General features: G+C 43.1%; 1 long non-coding RNA gene across 3 annotated transcripts in view; it reads right to left on the reverse strand.

Annotated features, from left to right (window-relative positions):
* The window catches only part of LOC142829526 (uncharacterized), a 129042-nt gene that overhangs the window by 12544 nt on the left and 100814 nt on the right, over positions 1-15684 (reverse strand). Inside the window, exons 3-4 of one of the 3 annotated variants that reach the window (XR_012903977.1) lie at positions 6933-7005; positions 3699-4027 (exon numbers count right to left, since the gene is read on the reverse strand). The exons of 1 other annotated variant lie outside the window; for it this stretch is intronic. This is a non-coding gene — a long non-coding RNA (uncharacterized LOC142829526). One more of the 3 variants, XR_012903975.1, reaches the window with a different exon arrangement.

A 15684-nucleotide genomic window follows, 5' to 3' on the forward strand; every position in this document is an offset into this window, starting at 1 on the left:
AAAGAGTCCTGCAGGAAATCGAGGGCCCATGGTATAATGGAATATACAGGACCCATCTTATAACAACACAGTGTAAAAATGTGGAAAATAACCAAAGCTGGGTATCTGCTTCTGCACAGCTTGAAACCAAAAGGGTTAAGTATTGTGATCATAAACCATACAGTAATTGCTCTCAGACCTATTAGCTGGATGTCTTGCATAGAGTGTCATCCTGCCATTCCCCATGGGTCCTGTTCAATAACCCTTTGCATTTTGACAGTAATTACCATCCAAGCACAAAACATCATTGACTACAACACAGATCTACTCTCATGGCAATACATCAACATCAATTTCATCTTAAAGATATTTTTTTAATTCCCTGTTTAATTGGGCTTCAAAAAAAATCAAAGCCATAATCAAAAACAACAAAACGTGCCGAAAATCCCCACCACATTAGAACGGCTATTTCAGCACGGAAATTAAACTGATCTGAGTTGATGCCTTTCCAGAAGTGAGCAGAGGAAGTAGCCTGAGAAACCTTGCTTGTGCACTCATTTTGAAAATCGTTTTTGCAACATTATATGCACTATAAATTGGACCTTGGACAGCTCCACACTTGAAAACAAATTTTATATGATGATTTCTCCTTTTCCCTAAAATATTTATTCCTAGTAACATCTGCTCTTACATGGCTTTCCCCTGGGTCTCTGTAGAATCTCTTTTTGCTGCAACATGGCTTGCCAACTACGACAGGCCTTTTATACTCTTAAAAAGGGCAAGAGAGGAGAACCACTGAAATAGGGGCTCACGCAGCCGCAAGTAGCCACATGCCAGACAAAACTGTGCCACTTTTAGACATCTCCTGTTATTTACACAGTAATCACTTGTTATTTCTCCTTGGAATTTGCCTGCTATTGTAGTCATGTTGCTTCACAGTGCCAGTCAGTGGTGTGTAAATCTTTTATCTCAAGGAAAGCTGATAGTGGGGAGACGTAGCCATGCCTGCATTAGCATGAGATGGAAAGCCAAGTTCCCAATATACTAGGGCATGGCCTTTGATGGAAATAATGGCTGGTGGTACCATAACCTGCTATGAGTTCTCACAGAGGGCAAGAGACTGTACATTTTAATGCTGTAATCTCAGAGAAAAGCATCCTGTAGAATAGAGTAGGGAATCTGGATGTTTATGCCCATTTGGTGGGTGTGTGGCTCCAGGGATTGTTAATGAATCGAGTATGTAACTTTCAACCGCCAGGTCATGAGCTCAAATGCAGTCAAGATTGCTAGGGGCTGAAAATCATACCCAGCTGATAGTGAGTTGGTGGCCTATAAAAATGAGTTAGTGGTCTTCAGTCAGCTCCTAAGGACAATCTCCATTCAAATCACAAAAATGCTATTGCAATCGACATTTCTGGCTGTCCCAGAGGAGGGATCAAGGGATGACTGAGCTCCAGAAAGTGACCTACTTACCAAGCCCTAGACATCACCAGGGTGTAGACACAGTGGTTCTCCTACTGCCTACAGTGTACCTTCTGGGGGCATAGAAGGCTACTTTTCAGGGCTTCCACCAGCACACAAAGGGAGAAATAAAAGTTCTTATTGGTAAAAATCATGCAGTGACCACAACAGTTAAATATATAAAGCTGCATAAGGAGATGAGCAAGAAAACACTATGTTGTGTTGCCATTTGATTTTCACTTTGCAGTTCGCATTGATGCATATAAGGATAAAAGAGAATATTAAGATTTTTCACTCTGGAAGAACACAACCAGCGAACCTCATTCAGTGCCTCAAACCCAGACTTTTTGTTTGAAATACGCCTATCTCTGAAAATTACACACAGGCTTGAAAAGCAACAGAGGATCCGTTACATCCCATTCTTTTTCTAATGGTAAATTTATACACACAGAGGCACAGCACGTCTTTGATGTTATATCATTTGGAGTTCCCCAGTTTAGAAAGAAATCACTGGAAACACAGAGGCTGCGTCTAACTGGCATGATTTTCCGCAAATGCTTTTAATGGAAAAAATTTTCCGTTAAAAGCATTTGTGGAAAAGAGCGTCTAGATTGGCATGGACACTTTTGTGCAAAAGCACTTTTTGCAGAAAAGCATCCATGCCAATCTAGACGCGGTTTTGCGCAAGAAAGCCCCGATCGCCATTTTCACCATCGTGGCTTTTTTGCACAAAACGGTTCTCAGTTGTCTACACTGGCCCTTTTGCGCAAAAGCATTTGCGCAAGAGGGCTTTTTCCCGAACAGGAGAGTCATTGTATTTGCGGAAGAACACTGACAATCTTACATTATATCGTCAGTGTTCTTGCGCAAATTCAAGTGGCCAGTGTAGACAACTGGCAAGTTTTTCTGCAAAAGCAGCAGTCTAGATGCAGCTAGAGAGCTTGAGCAGTTGCAAGTGTCCATTTTATTTCATAACACTGAGCTAACTAGAACCAGCCCAAACTGGCTGGGCTGATCCCTAGTGACCTAACTCAGTTACTATAACAACAAGCTCTAGATCTACAACCCAATACACAGCACTGGAGCGTAGCAGGACAGATGCAAAAAAGGAGGAGGAAAATCTTGGTCCTGTGGAAGTCATTGGGAGTTTTGCCTTTATCTCCAGTGGTGCCAGGATTCCTCCCAAGATACCCACCCCCTCCCCTGCATTGCTCATACAGTACACCGACTGGAATGGCGCCTCGGAGCATTTTTAAAATCAAGGCAAATAACGTAATCCAACTCTTGCCATTCGTAAACTCCCTCCATTTGGTCATGATCCCTCTGGTAACAAGCTGTACACATCTTCCAGTTCTGGGACATTATGCCCCGGACTCCCTGTGAGGCCCCGAATGTGTCACCTAAGCCCTGATTCATCACAGGGCATCAGCTCTTGCTCAGCTTTAATCATTAGCGTCAAGGAAACTACCCACAGGCTTAAAGTTTGGCACATACCAAGCTGAACAATTGACCTGGGCCTCAGTTTCCCCTCTGAAACATGGGGTAATAGTATTCTCTCTCACACCTTTCATCCGCCATGTCTAATTGGATGGGAAGCTCCGTGGGGAAGGGACTCTCTCTTATGCTATAGCTAGGATCAAGCCGCCCGGCCTGGGCAGACAGACTTGTGGCAGCGATGTTTGAGCTAGCATGCTAAAAACAGCAGTGCGACATTGCGGCTCGTGTGGCAGGACAGGCCCTGACGCTTTGCTGACGCCCCCTAGATCGAGCTCCAGTGGCTAGCCTGAGCACCCGCCCCAGCCGAAATGCCCACACTACTATTTTGAGTATGTTTCCACAAGTCTCACTAGCGCAAATCTGTCCACCAGACCAAGCTGTGAGCTGTAGTGTAGGCCTGCCTAGGTGGGGCGTCAACACGCTGCTGCCCTATATTAATAATACATTATTTCTTCTTTTATTTTTAGCTGCCCAGGTATTGATTTCTATACTCTTACCTCATCCTAATTTAAGATCTTCTTCAAAGATAATTCATTTGCTTTTTGACCAGGGTCACTGTAATGAGGATGTTAAATAAGAGCCACCCTAACAAAGATAAGCCAGGATCTCCCTTCCCCACAAACTTAAAACAACACTGTTGGTGATAACCCATTGTTTCTCCTGTCAGTTTTCAAACCACAGAACAACATTCCTATCCAGGCCCATTTGCGTTAATTTTTTCAAGTTTGGGAGACACAAATTGAAAGGCTTTGCTGAAATCCAGATATATGGCATTTACTGCACTCCTTTAGTCACCACATTTATAAGTCTGTATGGGAATAAACAGCCAAGTTTGTCTGATAAGATTTATTCCCCCTATCCCTGCTTTCAAAACATGCTAAACAAGCTAATTGCATATGAGGAAGAAGATGATGATTTTGTCTCCCATTTGCTGCTCTTCTCTCTGCAGATTTCAGCTCAATTCAAAACTCTTAAGACGAGAGTTTTTAACCAAGGTGTGTGGGCAGTGTTAGCTTCCTTTTCTTCTTCATCGTCATAGGTTCATCACTGAGGTTTAAAATGGCCGAGGTTGCAGAGGATTGGCTGTAAACTGATAAACAACAGGAGCATTTGCTTTTTTCATGCTGCATAAAGCAAATACCCCACAAAGCATTCCTGTTTTTCTAAGGGAAGGGCATCTTTCTTTGGCTTCATTTTGAGCTGCAATTCCACGAGTCTTTGCTGCCACAAAAAGTTCCGAGAGTGGCTTCGGAACATACCTCTGGTGGATTCTGATTTACTCTCATCGCTCAGAGCCTAGATCTGGAGAACAGCTATGGCTGCAAAGTGCCCAGTGCCACCCTCCACGTGAACATGGGTTGCTATTTTTGCTAGAAGTAATTGATGGCCAATAGAGACTGGCTTTTTGTCAGATCCAGTCTTTCAGACAAAGCCTGATGTACTGCCTGCAGAGAAGCTACCTCGCTCCCGTCAGCAAATCTCAGAGCACTGTTCCCTTTGGACAAGTGATTGATTCCTCTGTAATACTCTTAAATGGGAGCTGTATTGGTATCCAATGCCATCTCAGGATCAAAGAGACAAGGTCTTTAGCTTTAATTGGGCCACCCTGCATCAGGTGAACTTCTCTGCTTATGGGACAAATGCAAATGTCACATTAAGTGATTGTTACAGGGGAATAAACATGGCTTTGAGTGCCTTACTTGTTTAGAGTGCAGGTTTTTAGCCACATGTCTTTGAAAGCATATACTCTGAACAGGGACTGAAATCATTGCTTTTGACAGTAATTGTCATGGATCAGCAAGACTAAAAGACAGAGATGTGGGCTTTTTCCCCCCCCTCCTGTGTAAAAATGTTGTGCTTTTGAAAGGTAAGGGACGGGTAGCAATGAAGACTGAAGTCCCCTGTTTATTCACAATTGAGACAGGTGCTAGGAGAAGCATTGAAAGATTCTTTTTGCCAGCTAAGCCAGGCTGGAGTCAGCCCTAGGGAGACTTGTCTCTTGGAGCACAGTATTTGGACCTCTGTGTGTTTTTCTATTCAGCCCAAACCATTGTTGAAAGGATGGTTGGAAACATGCAATTGTATAATTGCAAAGAACTATATCAAATCACAGAAACTGGCCATGTCTGTGCTGCCCTGTTACGCTAGTGTGTATGCGTTTAGGGGCAGCAATCAGATTTCGGCAAAGGAGAAAATATCCACCCTGTGAAATTGAAAACCCCTCCACAAAACAAGGGAGTTGGGTTATCTGGTTGATCGCATGTTAACGACAGGAGCTTTATAAGAGAATGTGGGCAGTGTGGAGGAGGGAGGGGGAGAAATGGATAGATGTGTAGATGAATTTAATCAGCCAGCAGACAGTATGCAACTGAGCATTGCATCTCTCTCTGACTGACCTGATCATCATCCCGGGAGCCCGACATAGTCAATAATTTCAAAGTAGCACTGGCATGTGGAAATGATCTTTGAAGGGTAAAATCCCCCCAGATAACCTAGTCCCTTTGACTCCATCCCATCAATTTTCAGTGGCACTTAGGCTCCTAAGTCACTGAGGTACTTGCGAAAGTATTACCGGCAGACCCTTAGGAGTTACTAGATTGCTACTCAAAATGTCATCTTATGAGACCACAAAAAAGCCTGCAAACTCCCCTTCTTCTTTTCATGGAACCTAGGTGTTTCTGATACACCAATACAAGCTCTGTGTAGCTAGGTACTCCTGTGGAACCCGAACACAATACATGAAAGGGTGCTGTTGAACTATTCTCTGTGGAGAAGCCCTTTGTACTCAATGGCTAGAGAAATGGCAAATGCATGCCAGAATTGCCCTTGTCTGTTGTATATCAAGAGCAGGAAAGTCAAGAGCATTGCAGTACATAACCCACCTCACTCACTGTTTAGCCTTACAAAATTGACGCCTTTATTTTATTAGGTCACTCAGTCATTCCTGCATGTTCTTTAATGAGCTGCCCAGAATATGTTATGTCAGGCGCTCTTTCATTTTTAATCTGCTTATGAGGTAATGGGCCAAACCGGCACTGACACAAGTGGTCAGGCTCCATTTATGTTCATGAAGTTGCACCGGCTTAGGCAAGGGTACAATTTGATCTACTTCTGGTGAAATAACAGGTGCCCATGGAGCTAGAGTATCATAGCAGTCAGTGAAGGGAAAGAATTGATAGATCACGGAGTTCATCCTCTTCTAAGCTCTAGATTTTGCCATGCCCATTCACAATGAGTACCTCAAGTTGTCCTGGCAAAACCAATGGGACCATGTGTGTGTGTGTGTATTGGTGGCCAAAATCAGGCCCTACATCCTTTATTCAGTGGTTGATTTCTTATGGCTCCACTTCATTGTCATCACCATCATCTTGAGATTTTCAATGGCTCCAAAGGGAGCCTGAATGCTCAGAAGTGTGTTACAGAAGTGCTGCCCAGATATATACAAAGCCATGCTCCCTGCCCTGAATGGGTTGACATCCAGTCCCCAAATCAAAGGTCACTATTTAAACTTGGGGGCTAAGTTCACATTTTTGAAGCTTGCTAGAGTTTTCAGGAACACAGGCAGCAGTGAAACTTTGAATGGTCAAGAGGTGATTGCAATAAATAGCATTTCATTGAGAGCTTTTGCTTCCTGTGTGCCTCATCGATCAGATTTGCTCAGTTTACAGACAAAAACAAGGCTGGTACAGAAGAATGACACAGCTAATTATTCCTGGTGCGTCATCACCACATTTTCAGCTCAGTTCCAATTGCACAATCTTTACTATTGTGACAATGCACGAGGCAGAGTAAGTCAGATCAACTTTCAGATCACCAGAGGAGTTTCAGATCCCACAAAACCTGCCTTACTTGAGAGGTTGTGCAGTGCTGGAGTTAGGCAAACTATCTTTTAACCTGCCAAGAGCAAATTGACTATGGAATCCATTGAGAAAAATGCACATGAAGCCACACAATGCTATTCATCTGACTGGCTCATGAGCTGCATGGACACTTACCCCTTCTTAGCCAGGCCAGTGGTGCTGGATATTCCCCCTTCAGATCATGTGACTTTTCACTCCCCGGTAGTCTCTGCAATCACATAAATAATCCATGTGTCCTGACGGGTATCTGATAGTGATTCCTCCTTTCACAGGCTTATATCCGATACAATCTTCCAGTTTTATTATAATTGCTGTTGGCAACATGTGGTCTCTGATAAAAAACATATTTTCTGTCGAGATTGCATTCATCAGTTGGGCTAATTTTTCTTGGCCCTCCACCCATCAGAGCTTCTTTGGAAAGGGAAACAGCAGCTTGTGGGTTAGCAAATGCCAGGCGTCTGAACAGAAAAAAAAGAGAGAGAGAAAGAGAGAGGGGAAAAACAACCCACAAGTCTGTTGTGAAGCATTTGTACAGAAAGCCTTGGAAGGAATTCTTTTAGCCCACAGCCCTGTCTATCTGGTGAATGCTTTGGTGGCGGTATATAAAATGTGTTGCCCTTGGGGCCCTATGGCCTGTACAGAATTCAAACTCAAATCTTGTAAAGGATCATTTGCAAAATCATTGCATAGACAGCTTGCTTATACTGTCACTGTGCCAGCACCAGAAGCTCATCGGGTATTTTTGTCTTGGCAGATGCACGTTCTGTTGTAAAGGTCTGTTCATCTTGTGCTGTCCTTGTTTTCAGGTAACATGCTGCACTTTCATGTAGAAGGAGATTTTTTTCATCAGCCTGGATTTCTTTAATTCTTGACACTGCAAAAGGAAGGGGAAAGGCCTGATAGTACTACCTGTTTATTATGCTGGCCCTTGAACATCCAGATGTGCTAATTTATCCTTTCCGGATGTACATAAACAGTTCAGTCTTTTGAGTGAGTATCAAAAGTGTAAGGGTGCCAATTGGGAAGATGTGGTGGTATGGGAAGAGAAACGGCAAATGGGAGGAAGAAAAGGGGAAAATTTGATGGGGGAAGTTTCCTGGCATTATTAAGAAGGACTTTTACATTATCTGTCCCTAATAAACCACCTTAAGTTGCAGAGAAGTTGGTTTTAAGGCAACAGCAGAAAGTTTCAAAAATTGATTAGCATTCATTTTTAAGGCACACTGAAGTGTTTGTTAGGCTCTGCATGCTGGTCTCCATATGTCTCTTTTCAATTACATGTGCTAGGGGGAAAAAAAAACTATGGCAACACATAAAATGCTTCTCTAAAAATCCAGAAAGCAAATTGTTGTGCTCTGCTGCCTGTTGCAACCTAAAAAGAGAGACCCTCTGTGCTCCCCTGCCAAAAGAAATACCAACGTATTCTACCAACACAGGTTTCCCTCAGAATTCCTCTTTGTAACTGGAATGTTGCGTATCAGTTCCACGTGGAACTGAGTTTCTTCATTTTCTTCTGCACTGAAGAATTCAGGGGATGAAGCGCCTTCCATACATTCTTAGGAAAAGCCAAGATGAGCTCTCTCCCTTCATGATGTTGCTGGGACCTCTTGTGCAGTTGCCTACTAATGTGAAAAAGGCAGGGGTTGGAAATAATTTTTGCAAGGGGGGCACAGTGAATTTTGGTATGAGGTCATGGGCCAGCTCCATTCCCTGGAAGGTGCAGAGCCGGGGATGGAAGGGGCGGGGCTTAGAGTGGAAGGGGCGGGACTGGGGACTATCCTCCCCCCAGAGTTGGGCTAGAGGCTTTGAAGTAAAAACATTGCAAACGGTTCGTGGCTACCTGCCCGACCGCTACTGCATTGCTTGGTAGCTGCATGGGGTTGCTGCAGCTATTTAAAAGGCTTGCGGCTCCAGCCTGTTTGGGTAGCACCGTGACCAGGAGCTGTGAGCCATTTAAATTGGATCCTGCTGCCTGAGCCACTACCTGGAAATTTGGTGGCACGGGCAGCAGGATATGAATAGAAAGAAGCCAGATGCAGTCAGCAGCCCAGATCAAAGTGTTAGGCCAGCTGGATCTGGTCCCTGAGCTGCACCTTGCCCAGCTTTGGAATAAGAGATCCATCCACTGGTTGATCCTAATGGATTATTTGTTAAGCACTATCAAAGTGCTCCTTTCATGAAAAATTTGATAGCCATCTATCCGTTTTTAAGCCATCTTACACAATGGCATTTATTTCCTGCTATAGAATTTCAGAGGCTGGATCAAAAATCTTGCAGATAGCAGCTCATTCTTTTTTGAATTCTGTAGGTTTTTAGCCTATTTTTTATGGGAGTGAATTGCTATTTAAGCCCTATTAAAACAGTATTAGTGTTCAGTCTTCCTAAAGTCTTCTCCCATAAAGTCATCCCTGTACAAATCATAAAAGAAGACAATAGCCTCAGCTCCAAATTGTTTTTTCTATGCATGCAAATGGGTTTTGTTTTGTTTTTGGTTTTGTTTTTTTAAACTCTAAACAGAGGTAGGTTTTTAACCAATGTGATGCCTATTTTCCTGTCTGGTTTCAGGCCTCCTTCCATTGAAGTCAATGGCAAAACTCCCATTGACTTCAGTAGGGGCAGGACTGGACCATCTGTCCCTGTCTGTCACACACACACAATTTCATAAGATCACATACACACGATTTCATAAGCTAGAGACTCTCGGTACAATGTTACATGTATTTCCTGAATGGATTTATAATCCATCCAATACGGTACATTCTGAATGTGTTACAAAAAGGACAGATTTACAAGAGACAATCTGCCTTCATGATGATTGCATATTGTGGCATTTCTAGTCCATATGGATCAGTAAGACTTGGATAGCAGGCATTTGACCTTCAAAATCATGCAAATGTGAAACCAGACTTACAGTTTTACAGCTGGGAAAGTCACAGTATGACTTCTTCATCTTATTCAGGAGGCATTGATTAAAATACAGTCTGACTTTTAGAAATTACTGATATTTTCATATTGCTTTTTTGCAAAGCGCTGGCCTGAGTTTTTTCCACTCTCTTCCTCATCCCTTCTGGCTAAGCTTCACTCATTAGCACCTATGACTCAATTGCTGATCATTTAAGAGATAAGTTGCTAATTTAGAGCCATGGGCTAACTATAAACAAGACTTGAAACCTTTTTGCTCACGCCATAGTTAATCTCCAGTAATAACTCCTGAGAGCCTCTGAAAAGGTCTGAGTGTAGCTTTCTGTCAGCTGCATTAGAAAACTGTGTATTTTCTCACTAAGAAACCTTGATCATGCCAGATCCAATCAATCAGACTGTTTACACAGCAGTCTTAATCTTCCTGGTGTACAGTATCCTAATTCACCAAGATTATTGGAAGTGAATCATCAAAAGGTATATTAGGAGTCAGACAGTGGAGGGGTCCCCCAAGGGTCTGTCCTGGGACCAATCCTATTCAACTTATTTATAAATGATCAAGAGAAAGGGATAAACAGTAAGGTGGCAAAATTTGCAGATGACACTAAACTGTTCAAAATAGTTAAGACCAAAGCAGACTGTGAAGAGCTTCAAAAAGATCTCACCAAACTAAGGCTACCTCCAGACTGCACCCCTCTGTCGGCAGAGGGATGCAAATCAAGCACTTCAAAAGTGCAAATGAGCCCAAGATTTAAATATCCCGGGCTTCATTTGCATACTCATCTTCGGGCGCTGTGCCAATCACGCACCCTTTCGAAAGTGAAAGTAAAGTCTAGCCGTGGGTCTGCTGACAGCGGAGAGCTTTTTCGGCAGATCCTGTGCTCCTCATTAGTTAAGTCCCAGGCTCATTTGCACTTTCGAAGTACCTAATCTACAGCTTTCTGTCGGCAGAGGGGTGTAGTTTAGACACACCCTAAGTGACTGGGGAACAAAATGGCAAATGAAATTTAATGTTGATAAACATAAACATTGGAAAAAAATAATCCTAACTGTACATACACTATGATGGGGACTAATTTAGCTACAACTACTCAAGAGAGATCTTAGAGTCATTGTGGATAGTTCTCTGAAAACATGCACTCAGGGTGCAGCGGCAGTCAAAAAAGCAAATAAAATGTTAGGAATCATTTAAAAAGGGACAGAGAATAAGACAGAAAATATTTTATTGCCTCTATATAAAACCATGGTACGCCCACATCTTGAATGCTGTGTACAGATATGGTCACCTTATCTCAAAAAGGACATATTGGCATTGGAAAAGGTTCAAAGAAGGCAACAAAAATGATTAGAGGTTCGGAACAGGTCCCATAAGAGGAGGGATAAAAAAAGACTTGGACTTGTCAGCTTAAAAAGAGGAGACCAAAGGGTCTATAAAATCATGACTGGTGTGGAAAATTGAATAGGGAAAAGGTATTTACTTGTTCCCATAATATAAGAACGAAGGGTCACCAAATGAAATTAATAGGCAGCAGCTTTAAAACAAACTGAAGAAAGTTTTTTTTTCCGCTCAGCACACAGTCAATCTGTGGAACTCCTTGCCAGAGGATGTGGTGAAGGCTAGGACTTTAACAGGGTTCAAAAAAGAGCTAGATGGATTCATGAAGTTAGATCCATCAATGGCTGTTATCCAGAATGGGTAGGAATGGTGTCCCTCGCCACTGTTTCTCTGAAGGTAGGTGACGGGAGGGATTATGTGAGGATTTCCTGTTGTGTTCCCTCCCTGTGGGGCACTTGGTATTGGCCACTGTAGGCAGACAGGATACTGGACTCGATGGACCATTGGTGTGACCCAGTATGGCCGTTCTTATGTTCCGTTAAACCTGTGCAAAACTGCAGCATTATTTCATAGTTGGCTAATGCATTATCTGCTAGTTTGCTAAACTTGAGTGTAAGGGAAGGGCTGGACTTCTTTCCGATGTTTTATGCTAAAGATCTCAGGATTATGTTTATTCCTCTGAGATCCCTCAGTGGGAGGCAGACTACAACAGCTGCAGGCATCTCCGTAGCCACTGGCTGCCACGCTGCAGTGTAGCAGGCACATAAACTATGCTAGGCACTCAGTTTAACGGGGATTTGTACCATCTAGACTATCATATTGCTGCCGTTGCTAAACCAGAATGGCCACCCAGGTCCTTGGACAACACCTTGCAAGCTACAAGCATATGGTATCTTAGTGTGTCAGTAAAAGTAGCAAGTACAGTCCAAAACATGATCAATCCCGGCCTTTACATGAACTTCCAATAGCTGGGGTGCAGCAGATTGGACAGAACAGCTAAGGCCTAGTTTGGGTGGCCTTTATTAAAGGGAATACTCCGGGGGGTGCCAGTGCCACACATAACTCACACGATTGAACGGTTTCAACATTCGTATCACATCTCTTCTCTCTAATAGATCCCAGCTACCCACACACCAGGGGATACAGATAATGTCATTGCCTTCAGTGGGAGTTGTTCATATCCTGCGAGGGTGCAGGAATACGGACCCGTGTGATGTACATGGTATGAGGGCCATAAGAGAAAAGGGTATTGCTGCCAGACTACCCTCTTTCCCACAAGGAGGGCTGTGTAACTCACCCATCTCCCTTCTCCCACCTTCCTAGTCTTTCTGTCCATCCCGGAATCCAGTTGATAAGTATCTTCCCACTTTTAAAAGCTCTCCAGGGACTTATTGACTCACTTATTGAGTTTAAGATCAGAATAGAACATCACAATGATCTAGTCTGACCTCCTGCGCGTGGCAGGCCACAGACCTCACCCCATAATCTCCAGCTGAGTTACTCAGAGTCCTCAGATCTTGGGTTACAGACTTCAAGTTACGGAAAATTCACCACTTATATTTGTTTAAACCTGCAAATGACCCCATGCTGCAGAGGAAGGCAAACCTTCTTTCCTCCACCCCCACCCCCAGCAGAAGGTCCCAATCCCAAATATGGCAATCAATTAGACCCTGACTATATGGACAAGACCCATCAGTCAGACACAGGAAAGAATACTTTGTAGTAACTCAAAGTCCTCCCCATCTGGTGTCTTCTCTCTGGGTCATCCCCTCAACCCCACCTTGTCACTTCCTTATTGACACAGGTTGAGTTCATTTGTCCATTTTCATCAGACCGTCTGTGTGAACTTCTCTCCTTGTCTCCATCTGACACACTGAATCATTTCCACTCCTTAGATGCCAGGTTCTTGAAATCCCTCTATACATTGAATAGAACCGTGCTCCATGAATCGTCCTACTGAAGTCAGCAGGATTGCTTGTGGAACAAGGTGCTACTCTGTGGGTGTGTTTAATCCACACAACAGTCCTACCTGGGTCAGCAAGCAGATCCTAGCACCCCGCTGAACCTCAGCTCCAAGCCATGCCATTTTGCAGGGTGGACACTAGTCAAGATCCATGTCAGAAGGCCTGCGTAGTGCAGCAGGGTTGCCTTAGCATGATGGTGACCTGTGGGTCCAACAACTGTAAACTCAGGTTTACAATAGGGATGTTAAATATCGATTAATTGAATAGTCGAGTAACCTCATGAACTCTTATCGGTTACTCAACTAGTCTATAGTCCCTGGGGAAGTGGCTGGCAGCCAGGGCACTCCAGCCTCACTCCTGAGGAGCCTCCTGCCACTCCATGCTGCTGCCTCTGTATCAGAGGCAGCAGCGTGGGGTGCCAGGTGGGAGCTGGCCCTTGACGGACTCGTTGCCTGTCGCCATGTGCTGCTGGAGCAGAGCTGGGCTGCTGGCCGGCCTGCTAAAAAATTTACTGGTGGGGGTGGGGAGAGGGAAATGAATGTAGTCTATAGTATTAACCTATAAGCTTTTGCTTATCGGTTAATCGGTTATTCAACTACACTATTACATCTCTAGCTTAACACGCAGGGAGGAGTCTCAATCATCCGCTTAGAAATATGAACTCCTGAGAGCTCAGCAATGGGTGGATTTGGTCTCATTTCTATTGACGATTCATTCCTATCTGCATAGGGTATAAGTAGTTCCATGTGATTTTAGTGGAACCCATCTGAATTCACCACAGCCCTTCATAGGTGGAACTAAGACCTGCAGTACAAAATCAGAATCTAATATGTTCACAATGCAATGGTTGCAATTTACATGGTTTTCCATGTGATCCTTTCTTGTTGGTTCTGGATTATGGTAGTTAATACTCTCTGAGGCCTCTCTGAATTTCCTCAGTCTTTCCTGGTCTGTATAATGTTATGTCAACTGTAAATGATGCCATTTGATTATTCACTTCTTTTTCCAGATCAGTAATATTAATATCGTTAGCCTTTGGCCACTCAGATAAGCTGACCATTCATTCTCCCTGTTTATTCTAGTCTTTATTGAGCCTGTTTCTGCACTATTCCTGTAGATTACCTTTCACTCCAAGTCTCCTTAGGGATAAGTCAAAAATCAACTCTTCTCATGTGTATATTAGCTCTTCCAAGAAGCAGCCATTTAAGAAGTCAGACAAGAAATTTCATCTCTAGAGCTTGTCCAGTTGCAACATCTGACACATTTGTATATGTTAATAGCTGAAGTCTCCCGATAAAATTTAGTTGTTCTTTGATACCCTTCAAAATTATATATTAAATATCCTTTGCTGGTCTGGAGGAAGGGGGTATCAATAGTGTGTTTGCATTTTTTATGATTCAGAAGAGCAGCGATGTGGTTAAGGGAAGCATGGGAAATGAGAAAGCATTTTGTGTTTTCTAATTTTATTTCTTTTTTAAACAGTTTTCTGTTTTTTAGTTTTAAAAATTAACTCATAGACAGAAGTTTCTGAAGTTTCTGTAATTCAGTGGCCATATGCCACAGAGCTGTTTCCTGCTGTGAAATCTGTCATGGACAAAAAATTAAAAACAGAAGGGAAAACCTACATTAATATCACCAGCTCCACAGGAAAAGAAAGCCAAAATCGTAGACCCTGGACACTTGTGATCAGTAGCAGCAATTAAGACCAATGTCGGATGTCATCATTAGGAAGAATACTCAAAAGAAGTGACTACTCCGGATGCCAAGAAAGAAGAATGGATCAGGTAATACTGCCAGCTTTTTTGTTTCCCAATAAATACAACATTAATGCTCAGATTGCAACCTAAAAACTAAGGGTGCGTCTAGACTACCTAGTTTTGTCGACAAAAGTGGACTTTTGTCGACAAAACTATACCAGCGTCTACACTACCACTGAGTTCTGTCGACATAACATCGACAGAACTCGGCAGTTTTGTCGACGCTGGTAAACCTCATTTTACGAGGCATAACACCTTCTGTCGACAGAACTCTGTCGACAGAAGGTGTTATTGCCTGTAAGGTTGCGTCCAGACTACGGAGTTCTGTCGACAAAGCAGCTTGCTTTGTCGACAGAACTCAATGTGTCTGGACGCTCTTTGTCGACGGAAGTTTTGTTGACAGTATCCGTCGACAAAACTTCCGTCGACAAAACGCGGTAGTCTAGACGTACCCTAAGAGCAATCCAAAGCCCATGGTAGTCTGTATGATCCTTCCAATCACATCCATGAGCTATGATCTCCACTCTGTGAGGATATTAAGATCCCACAGCACTTTCTGGAAAAAAAGATGTTTCCTCTTTTCCCTTATCCGTCCTCATCTCACCGTGTGATGTTTGCCATTATTCTGCACCCCAAAACTGGCATGTGAAATGCTTTGGGATCCTTGAAAGTTACTATATAAATACAAACACTCTGTGTTAATTACTATAATTAGGTCGCAATTATTGGGCCAGATCATTACTGTCCCTAATTATTATTAATCACACCGTGCCCTTAAATTTGAAACAACCACAGCCCACTAGAGTCTGAGGAATCTCAGAAGCCAGATTTTTATTTCTTTAATGATGTCTTTGTCTTTTTGTTTGTTTGTTTGTTTTATCTTGCTCCAATAAGTGTGGTAATAGTGGCTG

The sequence above is a fragment of the Pelodiscus sinensis genome, chromosome 5, assembly GCF_049634645.1.
Source record: "Pelodiscus sinensis isolate JC-2024 chromosome 5, ASM4963464v1, whole genome shotgun sequence".
NCBI classification, from domain to species: domain Eukaryota; kingdom Metazoa; phylum Chordata; order Testudines; family Trionychidae; genus Pelodiscus; species Pelodiscus sinensis.